The sequence below is a fragment of the Scyliorhinus torazame genome, chromosome 11 (genome assembly GCF_047496885.1).
Source record: "Scyliorhinus torazame isolate Kashiwa2021f chromosome 11, sScyTor2.1, whole genome shotgun sequence".
In the NCBI taxonomy this organism is placed as follows: domain Eukaryota; kingdom Metazoa; phylum Chordata; class Chondrichthyes; order Carcharhiniformes; family Scyliorhinidae; genus Scyliorhinus; species Scyliorhinus torazame.
Window position 1 is genome coordinate 12,451,891 of NC_092717.1, and position 14,955 is coordinate 12,466,845.

The 14,955-nt window shown below is 50.5% G+C and overlaps 1 protein-coding gene across 2 annotated transcripts in view; it reads right to left on the reverse strand.

Moving 5' to 3' along the window:
• Positions 1 to 14,437, reverse strand: part of LOC140385128 (myelin basic protein) — a 213,178-nt gene extending 198,741 nt beyond the window's left edge. Inside the window, exon 1 of one of the 2 annotated variants that reach the window (XM_072466963.1) lies at positions 14,266 to 14,437. The gene's annotated coding sequence lies outside the window, so the exon portion shown is untranslated. The remainder of the gene's footprint in view (positions 1 to 14,265) is intronic. The other variant, XM_072466965.1, reaches the window with a different exon arrangement.
• Positions 14,438 to 14,955: the final 518 nt, after the last annotated feature.

Sequence of the window (14,955 nt, forward strand, 5' to 3'; positions counted from 1 at the left end):
AACTAGTAAAGTTGTTTTATTGCGTGACGGATACACAATGAGTGCAATTGAATAAAGGTTAGAGATCACCCATTCCACGTATCGAATTGTGAAACGGTGAGGTAAACCTTAATTCGTGCCAACCAATCTCTCAGGCACTGAAAATGGCTTTTACAAATGTAGAATCTCATTCTTTCAGGTTTTCGTAGAATTTACAGTGCAGAAGGAGGCCATTCGGCCCATCGAGTCTGCACCGGCCCTTGGAAAGAGCACCCTACTTAAGCCCACACCTCCACCCTATTCTCATAACCCCCTTCTAACCTTTTGGATGTGTCCAATCCAACTAACCTGCACATCTTTGGACTGTGGGAGGGAACCGGAGCACCCGGAGGAAACCCACGCAGACACGGGGAGGATGTGCAGACTCCGCACAGTGACCCAAGCCGGGAATTAAAGTTGGGGCCCTGGAGCTGTGAAGCAACAGTGCTAACCACTGCGCTACCGTGCCGCCCAGGTTTTAAATTGTTGAAGATCCAAAGCAAGACTAAACTTTGTCTCCTTTCTCTGTCTTGGCCTCAGTCTTCTTATGCACCCCATTTCGCTTTCTGCACATGATTTGGCATTTGGATTGAATGTTCAAAGTCACATTTCCTGGCGTAGCCTCTGTGTTGCTCATTACCCATTCTACAATCTCGGGAATAAGCCAAGCCTTCCTCTGTAGAGGGTGTCGGGTCGAAATGGGCTCTTTCGTGGGCAGCACGGTAGCACAGTGGTTAGCACTGTTGCTTCACGGCGCCAGGTCCCAGGTTCGATTCCCGGCTTGGGTCACGGTCTGCGCGGAGTCTGCACGTTCTCCCCGTGTCTACGTGGGTTTCCTCCGGGTGCTCCCACAAGTCCCAAAAGACGTGCTGTTGGGTAATTTGGACGTTCTGAATTCTCCCTCGGTGTACCCGAACATGCGCCGGAATGTGGCGACTAGGGGATTTTCACAGTAACTTCAGTGCGGAGTTAATGTAAGCCTACTCGTGACAATAATAAAGATTATTCATTATTTCAGGTTCCAGTGCAAAACTCCCCAGTCTGTGGAGCATTTGCCACCGACTGTAAAATCCAGCTTAATAATATGCCAACCCCTAACTCCTACATATAACAATGGACATTCAAGTTGTTGTTTCTCAGAAAGTTACAATCAAATGAGCTCCTGCTTTATTCTAAGGCTACATACTGAGGCAGTGGGAGGAAGAGATTGATTTAAAAACAAAACACATATGGTTGTTTTAATTAACAGAGGAGAAGCCAAATTCCCGTACATAGTTATTTGCATATTTTACTTCAGCGTTAGTCCACAGTCGCATGATTCATGCTGTTTTAAATGTTAGGAATTGGCTTCTCCACCAACAGACTGGGACGGGTAGGGCTTAATGAACATGTCCTTGCCTGATCTCTGGAATGTTCCGCACACACAGAAGTGAAGGGACCATAAAACGTGAACCCTTGAGCAAAATTAAGAGGCAGGGATTTGCATTACTGACACAAACAAACCAGTTGGAGATCGCATTCAGAAATGCCCAGCAAGTTACAACGACCAGAATTCAAGCGTCAAGTTCAAAAATCGAGCCTTAGGCTTCCGACATAGCTTAGGCCTCACCAAGAAGCAGGTTATTTTGAGATCCGTGAAGCAGCAGTTCCAAGAAAGGGCAAATAGCTCATTGCACCTATATAGCATGCCACTTCTATCTCAGTAGCATCGCCCATCTCTGGTCCCAGTCTCAGATTATCTCCAGGTGAAGCATGCATCCCAGGCCTTGGTTACCTATCGACCTGATTGTTCCAACACACACCTGGATGACTTTGCACCCATGGTAAACTTGAGCTCACCCCGAAGTCTGCTGTCCATATTCTAATGCGCACCAAGTCCCGTTTGCTTATCATCCCTGTGCTCGCTGACCTACGAGAGCTCCCAGCTCCCAGCGTTTGATGTTCCCATCCAGTTGGAGATCCTCAACGGCCTTGACCCTCACAATCCCGAACCTCCCCCAACCCAACGTCGCTGCGTCCCTCCAATTCTAGCCTTTGGTGCAACCCAAATTTCTTACCGTAGAGTTGGCAGCCATGCCTTCAGGTGCCAAGGTCCTACTAAGCTTTGGAATTCAGTCCTTAATCTTTTCCATTTCCCTATCTCAGGACGCCCCATAAAATCTTCCTATTTGACCAAGTTTGTGGTCACCTGTCTGGCCATCTCTCGATATGGCTCGATCTCAAATTCAGTCCAGGAATGCTCATGTGAAGCAGCTTGGGATTCTTACAATGTGAACATAAAAATAGAAGTTGTTGTGAAATGCCACATTAAACTGTCTTCAAAAACAATTCACATTGGAATTAGGGTTCAGAAGAGGAAGTCGCTATATTTGTTGGATTCTTTCAAGTTGGCTGCATGTGGATGAGCAAGGGGAAGAACTAACTCAAGAACGCTGTGGATTCTGACTGCACAGCCACAAGTAAAATAATAATCTTTATTGTCGCAAGTAGGTATACATTAATGAAGTTACTGTGAAAAGCTCCTAGTCGCCACGTTCCTGCGCCTGATCGGGTGCACTGAGGGAGAATTCAGAATGCCAAATTACCTAACAGCACGTCTTTCGAAACTTGTGGGAGGAAACCGGAGCCCCCGGAGGAAACCCATACAGAGTCAGCACAGACGGTGACCCAAGCGGGAATCGAACCTGGAACCCTGGCCCTTCGACAGCGGGACTCAGAGACCCAAGTCAGAAGGATGATGATCAAGCCCTACTCAAGGGACGTGACCACACAATCCCCGGCTGGCGCACCAGGGCAAGGAGCGATGTATTGTAAGAGGAGCTTGCTGTCGGGTTAGACCCCCATCTGCCCTCCCAGGTAGATGTTAAAGACCCAACGCGGGGATTCTTTCAGTCCCCTGGTCGATATTTATGGCCTCAACCAAGGGCACGAAAAAAAAATTGATCTGATTAGCACATTGTTGTGGGTGGGAGCTTGCTGTATATGTAAATTAGTCGCGTCATTTCCTGCATTACAACAGGTGACGCCAGTGCAGAAGTAGCTCAGGACACCCGGAGGTCAGGAGTGATGCAGCATCGAAACAATGGTTCCCCTTTTTAAAAGTGGTGCATTTCCCAAACAGGTTTATCAGTCCATCGCGCTGATAAACCTCACAGTTGAGCCAGCAACCACACTCCCTGCTAAATCTATGTGTACGGTAAACACCACAGGAATGTAATCCATCAGAACAGGCAGGCAGATCACCTCTGGCATCGCAAGGTTAAAATGCAAACCTTGGAAGTAAACTTTTTATTTATTCGTTCTTGGGATGCGGGCGTCGCTGGGCTGGGCCAGCATTTGTTGCCCATCTCTAACTGCCCTTGATCTGAGTGGCTCGCTCAGCCATTTCCGTGGGGGTGGGCGTGGTGTTGTTAAGAGTCAGCCGCATAGCTGTGTGGGTCTGTAATCACATGTAGGCCAGACTGGGTTAGGAAGGCAGATTTCACATTAGTGAACCAGATGTGTTTGTTTATTTCCGACAATCGATTCATGGTCATCATTAGACGCTTAATTCTAGATTTTTATTGAATTCAATTTTCACCATTTGCCATGGTGGGATTCAAACCTGGACCCCAGAGCATTACGCTGGGTGTCTGGATTACTCGTCTAGTGACATATCACTACGCCACGTCTCCCCTTAATGCGATTTAGCAACCATGAACAAACACTCAACATGAGGTGGTATGTATTAGGGGTATTAAGGTACCCTGTGATGCCGAGAGGCTATTGGTGGATAGACACTGGGTCCCGATTGGATCAGCCGCCTGCTGGCTCCACCCAGTAAGGTGGAGTATAAGACCCCGGGTTCTCCCAGCAGCCGCATTCTGTAACTGTGCTGCTGGGGAACAAGTCTGTGTAATAAAGCCATCGTTCGACTCCTTCTCATCTCGTCTCGTGAGTGATTGATTGTGCTACAATTTATTATGCAGACCTTTAAGGACATGGAGCTCCGAATCATTCCGGAGTGTCTGCGAATCAGCCCCCCCCGCCCCCGCGGCAAACTCAGCGGCCACTTTTAAACATTGGTTAGCGTGTTTTCAGGGATACCTCCGAACGGCCCCCGGCACACCTACAGAAGAACAGAAAATGCAGGTCCTGTATGCCAGGGTGAGCCCTGAAATCTACACGCTCATAGCGGATGCGGACGATTTCCAGGCGCCGATCGCCATGCTGATAGGAATCTACGTTCGGCCCGTCAACCATGTTTACGCACCAGCTCGCGACGAGAAACTGCAACTGCCCATCGGTTTCGGCTAACGAACACACAGAGCTACTGGTCCGAGATGCGTTCGTGGCAGGTATGCTTTCATCCTAAATTCGCCAGCGATTGCTGGAAAGAGACACAGTAGGCCTCAAAGAGGCACGGGCCCTCGCGGCCTCGTTAGATGTGGCATCGCAGAACGCCCGTGCCTACACCCCGACCACGCGGCAGCCCCTTGGGCACCTTGGACCCCCGCCGCGATTGAACCCCCGGGACCCCCCGCCCCCCCCCGCAGGGCTGCGCTGCCAGAGCGGCAGATCACACGGGGGGGGGGGGCCCGCTGCTACTTTTGTGGGCAGGGGAAACACAACCGAATGCGCTGCCCGGCCCACTCGGCCCTCTGTAAAGGGTGCGGCAAAAAGGGGCACTTTTTAGCAGTGTGCCAGGCCCAGGGGGTAGCCGCAATCTCCGGATGAGAACCCCAAACTCAACCCCCCCCAGCGATCCATGTGCGGCCAACGGGCGCCGCCAGCTTGAGTCCCGGACTCCATGCGGGAGGGATGGGCGCCGCCATTTTGTGCTCCTCCGGCAACGTGCGACCCATGGGCGGCGCCATCTTGTCCACCCCGACAGTGTGCGACCCGTTGACGCCGCCATCTTGGCTGATGGCTAAGGACCCCGGGAATGACGGCCCCATGGGGCCTGAAGAAAACGCCCCGATGCAGCAACTACGACTGGCTTCTGTGACCCTGGCCAGTCGCGGCCCCGAACGCTCCAAACAGCAACAACGACAGTATTTATAAACGGGTACGAGACGCCCTGCCTGATCGACTCTGCGAGCACGGAGAGTTTTATACACCCCGATACGGTAAGACGCTGTTCCCTTCCGATCCACCTGAGTAATCAAAAACAAATTCTGGCGGCAGGGTCCCATTCGGTAGAGATAAAACAGTTCTGCATCGCGAACCTCACGGTGCAGGGGAGGGAGTTCAAGAACTACCGGCTTTACGCCCTTCCCCACCTCTGCGCTGCCACACTCCTGGGATTGGATTTTCAGTGCAACCTCCAGAGTTTAACATTTAAATTCGGCGGCCCTATACCCCCACTCACTATCTGCAGCCTCGCAACCCTCAAGGTCGATCCGCCTTCCCTGTTCGCGAACCTCACCCTGAATTGCAAACCAGTCACCACTAGGAGCAGACGCTGCAGCGCCCAGGACCGATCTTTTATCCGGTCAGAAGTCCAGCGGCTGCTGAGGGAAGGCATAATCCAGGCCAGCAATAGTCCCTGGAGAGCTCAGGTAGTAGTTGTAAAGACCGGGGAGAAACAGAGGATGGTCGTAGACTATAGTCAAACCATCAATAGGTACACGCAGCTGGATGCGTACCCTCTCCCCCGCATATCCGACATGGTCAACCGGATTGCACAGTACATGGTCTTTTCCACGGTGGACCTTAAGTCCGCCTATCACCAGCTCCCCATCCGCCCGAGCGACAGCAAATAGACTGCTTTTGAAGCAGATGGGCGGCTCTATCACTTTTTAAGGGTTCCATTCGGCGTCACTAACGGGGTCTCGGTCTTCCAACGGGAGATGGACCGAATGGTTGACCGGTACGGTTTGCGGGTCACGTTTCCGTACTTCGACAACGTCACCATCTGCGGCCACGACCAGCAGGACCACAACGCCAACCTCCGGAAATTCCTCCAGACCGCGAACGCCCTGAATCTCACATACAACAGGGAGAAATGCGTGTTTAGCACCAACCGTCTAGCCAGCCTCGGCTACGGAGTGCGAAATGGAGTGATAGGCCCAGACCCCGAATGCATGAGCCCCTCATGGAGTTCCCCCTCCCTCACTGCTCCAAGGCCCTGAAACGCTGCCTGGGCTTTTTCTCTTATTACGCCCAGTGGGTCCCCAACTACGCGGACAAGGCCCGTCCGCTAATCCAGTGCACGGTTTTTCCCCTGTCGACAGAGGCCCGCCAGGCCTTCAGCCGCATCAAAGCGGATATCGCAAAGGCCACAATGCACGCGATCGATGAGTCCCTCCCCTTCCAAGTCAAGAGTGACGCGTCCGCGTCACTCTGGCGGCAACCCTCAACCAAGCAGGCAGACCCGTGGCCTTCTTTTCACGCACCCTCCACGCTTCAGAAATCCGCCACTCCTCAGTGGAAAAGGAGGCCCAGGCCATAGTGGAAACTGTGCGGCATTGGAGGCATTACCTGGCCGGTAGGAGATTCACTCTCCTCACTGACCAACGATCGGTTGCCTTCATGTTCGATAATGCACAGCAGGGCATGATCAAGAACGACAAGATCTTGCGGTGGAGGATCGAACTCTCCACCTATAACTATGAGATATCTTGTATCGTCCTGGAAAGCTGAATGAGCCTTCCGATGCCCTATCCCGTGGTATATGTGCCAACGCACAAGTGGACCGCCTTCGAACCCTCCACGAGGACCTCTGCCGCCCGGGGGTCACTCGGTTCGATCACTTCGTAAAGACCCGCAACCTGCCGTACTCCATCGAGGAGGTCAGGACCGCCACCAGGAACTGCCAGATCTGCGCAGAGTGCCAGCCGCATTTCTACCGGCCAGATAAAGCGCGCCTGATAAAGGCTTCCCGTCCCTTTGAACGCCTCAGTCTGGACTTCAAAGGCCCCCTCCCCTCCACCGATCGCAACACGTACTTCCTGAACGTGATTGACGAATACTCCCGGTTCCCATTCGCCATCCCCTGTCCCGACATGACCGCGGCCACGGTCATTAGAGCCTCTGCACCATCTTTACACTGTTCGGTTTCCCTGCCTACATACATAGCGATGGGGGTCCTCCTTCATGAGCGACGAACTGCGTCAATTCCTGCTCAGCAAGGGCATCGCCTCGAGCAGGACGACCAGTTACAACCCCCAGGGGAACGGTCAGGTGGAGAGGGAGAACGGAACGGTCTGGAAGACCGTCCTGCTGGCCCTATGGTCCAGATGTCTCCCAGTTTCCCGCTGGCAGGAAGTCCTCCCCGAAGCTCTCCACTCCACCCGGTCGCTGCTCTGTACAACAACGAATCAAACACCTCACGAACGGCTCCTTGTCTTCCCTAGGAAGTCCTCCTCCGGAACGTCACTTCCGACCTGGATGGCAGCCCCAGGACCCATCCTGCTCTGAAAGCATGTGTGGAGGCAAAAATCGGACCCGTTGGTCGAGAGGGTTCATCTCCTCCACGCGAACCCTCAATACGCCTACGTGGCGTACCCCGACGGCCGACAGGACACGGTCTCCCTGCCGGACCTGGCACCTGCCGGAGCTCCACACACCCCCCCCAACACCAGTGACCCCCTCTGGAGCCACACACACCCCCCCAACACCAATCAGTCCCTCCCTCCCACCGGCGCACCCCACAGCCGCTCCCTTCCCGGGTGGATCGGTCCTTCCCCCGGCCCCGAATAGGGGTATTGGAGAGGGAAAAGGCATTGCGACGCTCCCAGAGACGACGGGGCCCGAACCAGCGCCTGCATCACCACCGATCGGCGAGGATGACCAGGGCACCCATTCGACTCATCGAATCAATATAGTAAAGCAAGAAATGCCTCTGTAAATAATGTTTTTGGGTTGTCCAGTAAAAGCGGCATTGTAAGTAGTACTAGTAGTTGATATCGGAGCATAGCTGCCGTGTTAGCGGCATCCTAGGTACCGACTCTGGAAACCCCTACCACCATATGGCCCACTATCCCGCCGGGTTCTTTTTTAACAAGGGGCGAATGTGGTGGTATGTATTAGGGGTATTAAGGTACCCTGTGATGCCGAGAGGCTATTGGCGGATAGACACTGCGTCCCGATTGGATCAGCCGCCTGCTGGCTCCACCCAGTAAGGCGGAGTATAAGAGCCCGGGTTCTCCCAGCAGCCGCATTCTGTAACTGTGCTGCTGGGGAACAAGTCTGTGTAATAAAGCCATCGTTCGACTCCTTCTCATCTCATCTCGTGAGTGATTGATTGTGCTACACATTTCCACCGCAGGAAACCATACATGGGTGAAATTTACATTGAGAAACCTTTTGACCTGCACTCTTTAACAAATTGCAACCCAAGAAATGCACAAACGTTGGCATTGTGCTACCTTTTTGATAGTTCATACCCACCAAAATACATGCCCGTGTGCAAGCGGCGCAACTGTAATTAAAGGAAACAAGAGCCACGTACCAGATTAATCTGACTGTCAAGAATTGGGAAATCTATCGTTTTTCAAATTGTGTCTATTTCTGGGATTTTGTTAGACACAAACTATTCTTCCGATAATCGGAATGTACAAATCATCTGACCACCCCCCCCCCCCCCAATTGCCATCTCATAGGACATAAACATAATGGCATTGTTTTCTGACATGCTCCATTCTCAAGAGGATAGGGATAAAGCTAGCAACAGCTAGATCAAGGTTAGTCTATGGGGAAACGTTATTATATATAGGTACGAGAAACAGGTCTAAACACAGACAGTTAATTACCGGGGGCTTGTGACACATTGAGGGCTGGAGCTCATGGCAGAAGGAATGTATTTTAAGTCCTACTGGCGGTTGATGACTTTTAAAACCTACTTATGCAAGATACTTTACCGCTATTTTATTTTAATTTTTTTATTGTTCCAGCTGGATTTCTACAGGGCTGTGCAGAGACCTGCTCTTGATTTACAGGCGTTGTTTTCAGATGAAGAAGATGCCATTTCCTGCTTCAAGAGTCAGAGGCCTTGGATTCAAGCTCCACGCCAGACACCTGGGCACACAATCTAGGCCAGCACTTGTGAGAGAGCGCTGCTGTGTCAAGGATGCCATTGTTCAGATGAGCTATTGAACAGAGGCCCTGCCTGCCCTTTCAAATGGGTGTCGAAAATCCCAAGGTCACTAATTCATAGAAGGGCGGGGTGAGTTTACCTCAGTGCCTTGGCCAACATTCATCCCTCAGCCAAGACTTAAAAACAGATGATGTGGTCATTTTATTACTGTTCGTGGGATCTTGCTCTGCACAAATTGACTGTTGTGCCATGCTTCCTACATTAGAACAGTGACAGCACTCCAAAACTGGCTGTACAGTATTTTGCCACGTCCCGAGTTCACAGAAGGCAATGTATAAATGTAAGTCTCTCTCCTTTTAAATGCTGATTTGAGAGAGTTCCACATTGAACGTAAACAGTTGCATGTTGGGAACTCGAGCAAAATCTGCGGACCTATCTTTTGTGTTTTATAAACATTCAATAAGACCATGGCTGCCCTGGTTATTTTCTGAACCCTTTTGCCATCCTGTCCCCCATAACCCTTGACACCCCCCCGCTTGTATATCAAAATTCTGTCTAACTCCACCTGAGTGAATTCAGTGACCCAATCGTCCTTGCTCCTGGCGTTGAGACTTCCACGTACTGTCGACGCTTTTGAGAGAAGAAAATATTTTCCTCACCTGACATAAATGGTCATTATCTTATTCTCGGACTGTGTTCCCCTGGTGATATTTCCAGTATTTAAATTAGCATAAGAGGTTTTTGATTTAAATTAAAAAATTATTATTATTTTTTTTAAAAGAGTACCCAATTCTTTTTTTTCCCAATTAAGTGGCAATTTAGCGTGGCCAATCCACCTACCCTGCGCGTCTATTTTGGGTTGTGGGGGTGAGATCCACGCAGACACGGGGAGAATGTACAAACTCCACACGGACAGTGACCCGGGGCCGGGATTGAACCCGGGTCCTTGGCAGCGTGAGGCAGCAGTGCTAACCACTGCGCCACCATGTTGCCCCCTGCATAATGTCAGACACTGAGGGTATTAGTGAGAACTTCCATTCATATAGCACCTTTCACAACTTCAGGGTATCCTAGAGGACTTTACATCAACAAAGTACTTTTTGAAGGGCAGTGGAGGATTGCACAGCAGCTAATATCTACACACCAACTCCCACTAACAGCCTTGCCATATGATCAGATGATTCATTCTGGCCAGGGCAGAAGCGGTCTCATTTTAATGGCTCCTTTGAAAGACGGCTCCGCCGACAGATCAGCACTCCATCAGTGCTGCACTGGGGTTGTCGTCCTAGGTTTTGTGCTCAAGTCTCCAAAAGTGTGGGACGTGAACCCACGTCCTTCCTCAGTCAGGGGCAAGAGTGCTACAACCTGAGCCTCGACTGACACCCATTCATTCACAGGTTAGTTTGCAGAGAAAATGAGGACTTACTGATGAAGTTCAGCTTTAGTAATGAGCTTGCTCAAATCTTATTTTGCAGGCTGTATAACAGCTACCAATCATTTCCCAAATCAAACCAGATAAGCTGAAAAAATGATAATATCGGCCTTTTCACAAGAAAGTGTTTATTTATATCTATATATATATAGCTATGTCTAGTTAACTCTGGCAGCGGAATGCAACATAACCCTCCATTGGAAAGGCAACAAATTTCACCTGGAGCTAGTCATACCTCCAGAGTGCAAGAGGAGCTGAACTTTCCCCATAACTTTCCTGCCACTCCCTGAGCAAGCCACACCCTGTAACTAAGCCTGCGGCAAAATGCACAAGGTCCAACTCAAGCTTATATAAATCGCCAGACCTAGTGCTGGGATGGCTGCCAACTCTGTGGGATGTATTCCTGGAGGTATCCTGGTGACACAGTGGTTAGCACTGCTACCTCACAGTGCCAGCGACCCCGGCTCGATTCTGGCCTCGGGTGACTGTCTGTGTGGGTGGAGTCTGCACGTTCTCCCCGGGTCTGCGTGGGTTACCAGCGGGTGCACCGGTTTCCTCCCACAGTCTGAGATGTGCAAGTTAGGTGGATTGTCCTTGCTAATCTGACCCTTAAGTGTGTCCAAAGATGAGCAGGTTAGGCGAGGGAGTGGGCCTAGGCAGGATGCTCTTTCGGAGGGTCGGTGCAGACTCGATGGGTCGAATGGCCTCCTTCTGCACTGTAGGGATTCTATGGTCTCGCCATTAGTCAGCTGATACTCACCCTCACAGCTCAATGCCTTCCCAAATCAATTGTAAAGTGAACCTCAAAGTCTCCTTTACTTCACACGATTATTCCTGACTAACAGTCAACAGCTGTCGCCCCCTCCCCCAACCGCCTTAAGTCATTTTATCATTTTATAGCCAATAAGTAAATGCTTTCCATCTCTTTGAACAGAAACAATGTATTGCTAAAGTTTTACATCAGGACAAACACAAGATTGGGGCGGCACAGTGGTTAGCACTGCTGCCTCACAGCGCCAGGGACCCGGGTTAGATTCTGACCTTGGGTGACTGTGTGGAGTTTGCACATTCTCCCCATATCTGCGTAGTTTTCCAGGTGCTTAGGTTTCCTCCCACAGTCTGAGGTGTGCAGGTTAGGTGGATCGTCCATGCTGAATTTCGCCTTATGTCCAAAGGTTAGGTGGGGTTACGGGGGAAGTGAACCTAGGTGCTGTTTCAGAGGGTCAGTGCAAACCCACTGAGCCGAATGGCCTTCTTCTGCACTGTAGGGAGTTCATGATTCTATGGATGCCAAATTTCAAGCAATCACAATAATTTATGCCACAGGAGCAAAGGATAGTGATTGGTTAGCACACCCACTGGGATTGGCCGAGGTCATCAACATGCAAGCTTTCCATGGCAACATCTTGCCCAATCAGGATCCTTTTCTCGTGTAATATACTCTGCTGTGATTGTTTGAAATTTGGTATTCTTGTGTTTGTCCTGATGGAGTGCAAGCCGAAAAGCTTCGGCAACACGTCTCTCTATTCAGCAAGATTCAAGTACTAACATTATAATGCCCCAATAATTTATTGTCCGGGCTGCTGGAAGCAGAGTCCATGAAATTCCCCTCCAATTCCTGAAGATTCTACAACAATCCTGGAAAATTGGCACACTTCCCATCTTATTTCCAGCAGTTCAAAATGCTATAATATAGTCTAATGTCCCAAGGCAGAGACACAGTTGCACAGTGGTTAGCACTGCTTCCTCACACCACCAAGGACCCGGGTTCAACCCTGGCCCCCGGTCACAGTCAGTGTGGAGTTTGCACATTCTCCCCGTGTCTGCGTGGGTCTCACCCCCACACCCAAAAGATGTGCAGGGTAGGGGGATTGGCCACGCTAAATTGCCCCTTACTTGGAAAAAAACTTTAATTAAACAAAAATTGAGCTACAGAGATACAAGGACAGTTAACCAAAGCTTGGGTTAAAGTGAGCCTCAAAAGGAAAAGAGAGGTAATGAGTTTGAGGGGTTTAGGGAGGGAATTCCAGAGTTTGGGATCCAGACAGCTCTTGGAGCATCCACCGGAAGTGGAGTGAAGGAAAATTAGGATTGTACAAGAGCTGGAATTGGAGGAACACAAATACCCAAGGGCTATAGGAGGTTAGAGGGCGAGGCCTGGAAGGGGCATTCGAACATTTACCAGATTGCTGCTAAAATGATGACAGCCAGAGTGAAGCATCCTGTAGATATTCTGAAGGGCCGTCCTTGCCACTAAGAATGGCTCAGACCCGACGGGGGGGGGGGGGGGGGGGGGGGGGGTGCAAAGTCAGGCGCTTTTCAGTCAGTCCTGGCTTTTCACAAAAGACTTCAATTCGCAGAGTTCTCACCAATAATTGCACACGTCCCACTGTAAGCACAGCCCTCCCGAGGAAACATCTGCATTTGAGCAAGTGAAGTCCCCATTTCCCACAAAAGGGGAAAAAAAGTAGGTCAAGGTGAGACAAGTCAGCAACAGCAACACTACAGAAGCAAGCGATAACATCCCAAAGGGAACTCCAGTAAGGAAAATACTTACTCCCCTGTCACCCACCGCCCAGTGATGTTTTCCAACATAACCAAAGTCATTCATCTCAAAAACAAACTAGATCAACACTTCAATCTGAATTCCTCCCAAGACGTAAAGAAACTGCTGACAAATCAGTGTACAGCCTTCGCAGGACCGTGCGCTCGACTTGACAAATAGCTTCACAAAATCTAAAACTCTTCAAAAAATAAAAGTACAGGAATAATTCCTAGAATCTGCCCCCCCCCCTCCCCCCCTGGCACACACAAGACAAGACAAGAAATGTTTGCTCAGGTTCACGTCACCCTCTAGGTCAGGCCCAGAGGGAAGAACTTCAGCAACTAGATAGCAGACTTTTCAAACTAACTGGCAGAACCAGGGGAAAGGACAGAGAGAGGATGCACACCACCCCCCCCCCCCCCCCCCCCAAAAAAAAGGATGGCGGTGGCTTAACCCGATATTAACTTTCAAAAGGGAACTGGATAAATTGAAGATGACAAGCTCGCAGGGGTAGCAGATCGAAAGGAAGAGGAGGGTGGTGATGGTGGGGGTAATTGGAATCTTCTTTCGCAGAGCCAGCACAGGCTGGAGGGGCCGAATGGCCTACCTCTGAGCCCTATCATTCTGGAGAGTGAAAAATCCGAGAAGTGAGCGACCAGTTTCGAAAGCAAACACACACACAATTCTATACTAGCAAACTCAAGGGGAGTCAAGACGGTGGAAGGACACAAGGGGCAGGGAAATCTTTGGAAAAGCAATTGCAGAGAGACAATGAGAGAGAGCGACAGAGAGAAATCAAGCCCTTGCTGGATTCACTCAAATGAAATAAACTGGAAACGCCATATCACTAACCGGAAACTGCATGGTCCCTGCGCGTTGACAGCACCAAAATCAAGCGAATACTGACATTAATGTAAAAACACACACAGACACATAGCGGGAGGGGGGGTGGGGGGAGACTATTGTGTGCTGGCTTTGTCCTGCAAAGCACTGCAGGTTGGGGTAGTTGGATGTGTGGGAGCTCTGTACAGAGGTGGTTAATGTGTCAACATATTGCACAATGTTCCCGAGTCACTGCTGCTTTATAACACACGCACACACACACAGAGCAACCCAGCGGGTAATAGGTACACGCACCAAAAATAAACCCCCCAAATCAAACCGATATTCTCTAATGTGTCAGCCCCTGCCCCCGTCACCTCCCCCTGTTTGCAAACAGGTAATCGCGATCTGAATGTCCCCTTTACTCACACGTCCCCGAAATCTCCTGCACTCTGAAACGATACATCAAACAGCCCGGAGCCCTCCTCGCTCTCGATTGCAATAGTAACAAAAACTGTGTTCCCTCGGTGTGAGCCGTGACAGTGGTTCAGGCTACTTGGCTTGTGTGATTCTAACGCTGTGCACTTCCTGTTTTTTGTCTCTCTCTCTTTCTCTCTCTGTCAAGGTACTGTAAAGACTGGTTGGGGGGGGGGGGGGGGGGGGGGGAGATTACCAACCGAGTTTAGCCAATCAGCATTCGGAAACAGCCCAGAGCAGACCTGACCTGTGAAACGAGATCACATCATCGCTCCCAATGATGCAAACGTGCAGCAACAACTTTCCAATTCTTCCCCCCCCAGTTAAGGGGCAATTCACCTACCCTGCACATCTTTGGGTTGTGGGGGTGAGACCCACGCAGACACTGGGAGAATGTGCAAACTCACCTTGTGGCAGAAACCCACCTGCCACCTTCTTCCATCCCAGCAGACCCTTTATCATCGTGCACACCGGTCTTCAATCTCAGTCAGGGAGCCAAATGCTGTGACCGTGGGTCAAACACGTGTTAAAATGTTGAAAGTCTCGGCTTGTCTACATCCTCGTCCTCAGACCTGGAAAAATAAAGGGTAAGGAGTGTGTACCCTTGCTCTTCCCGTTCCCTCAGGAAGCTATAAGGCATCA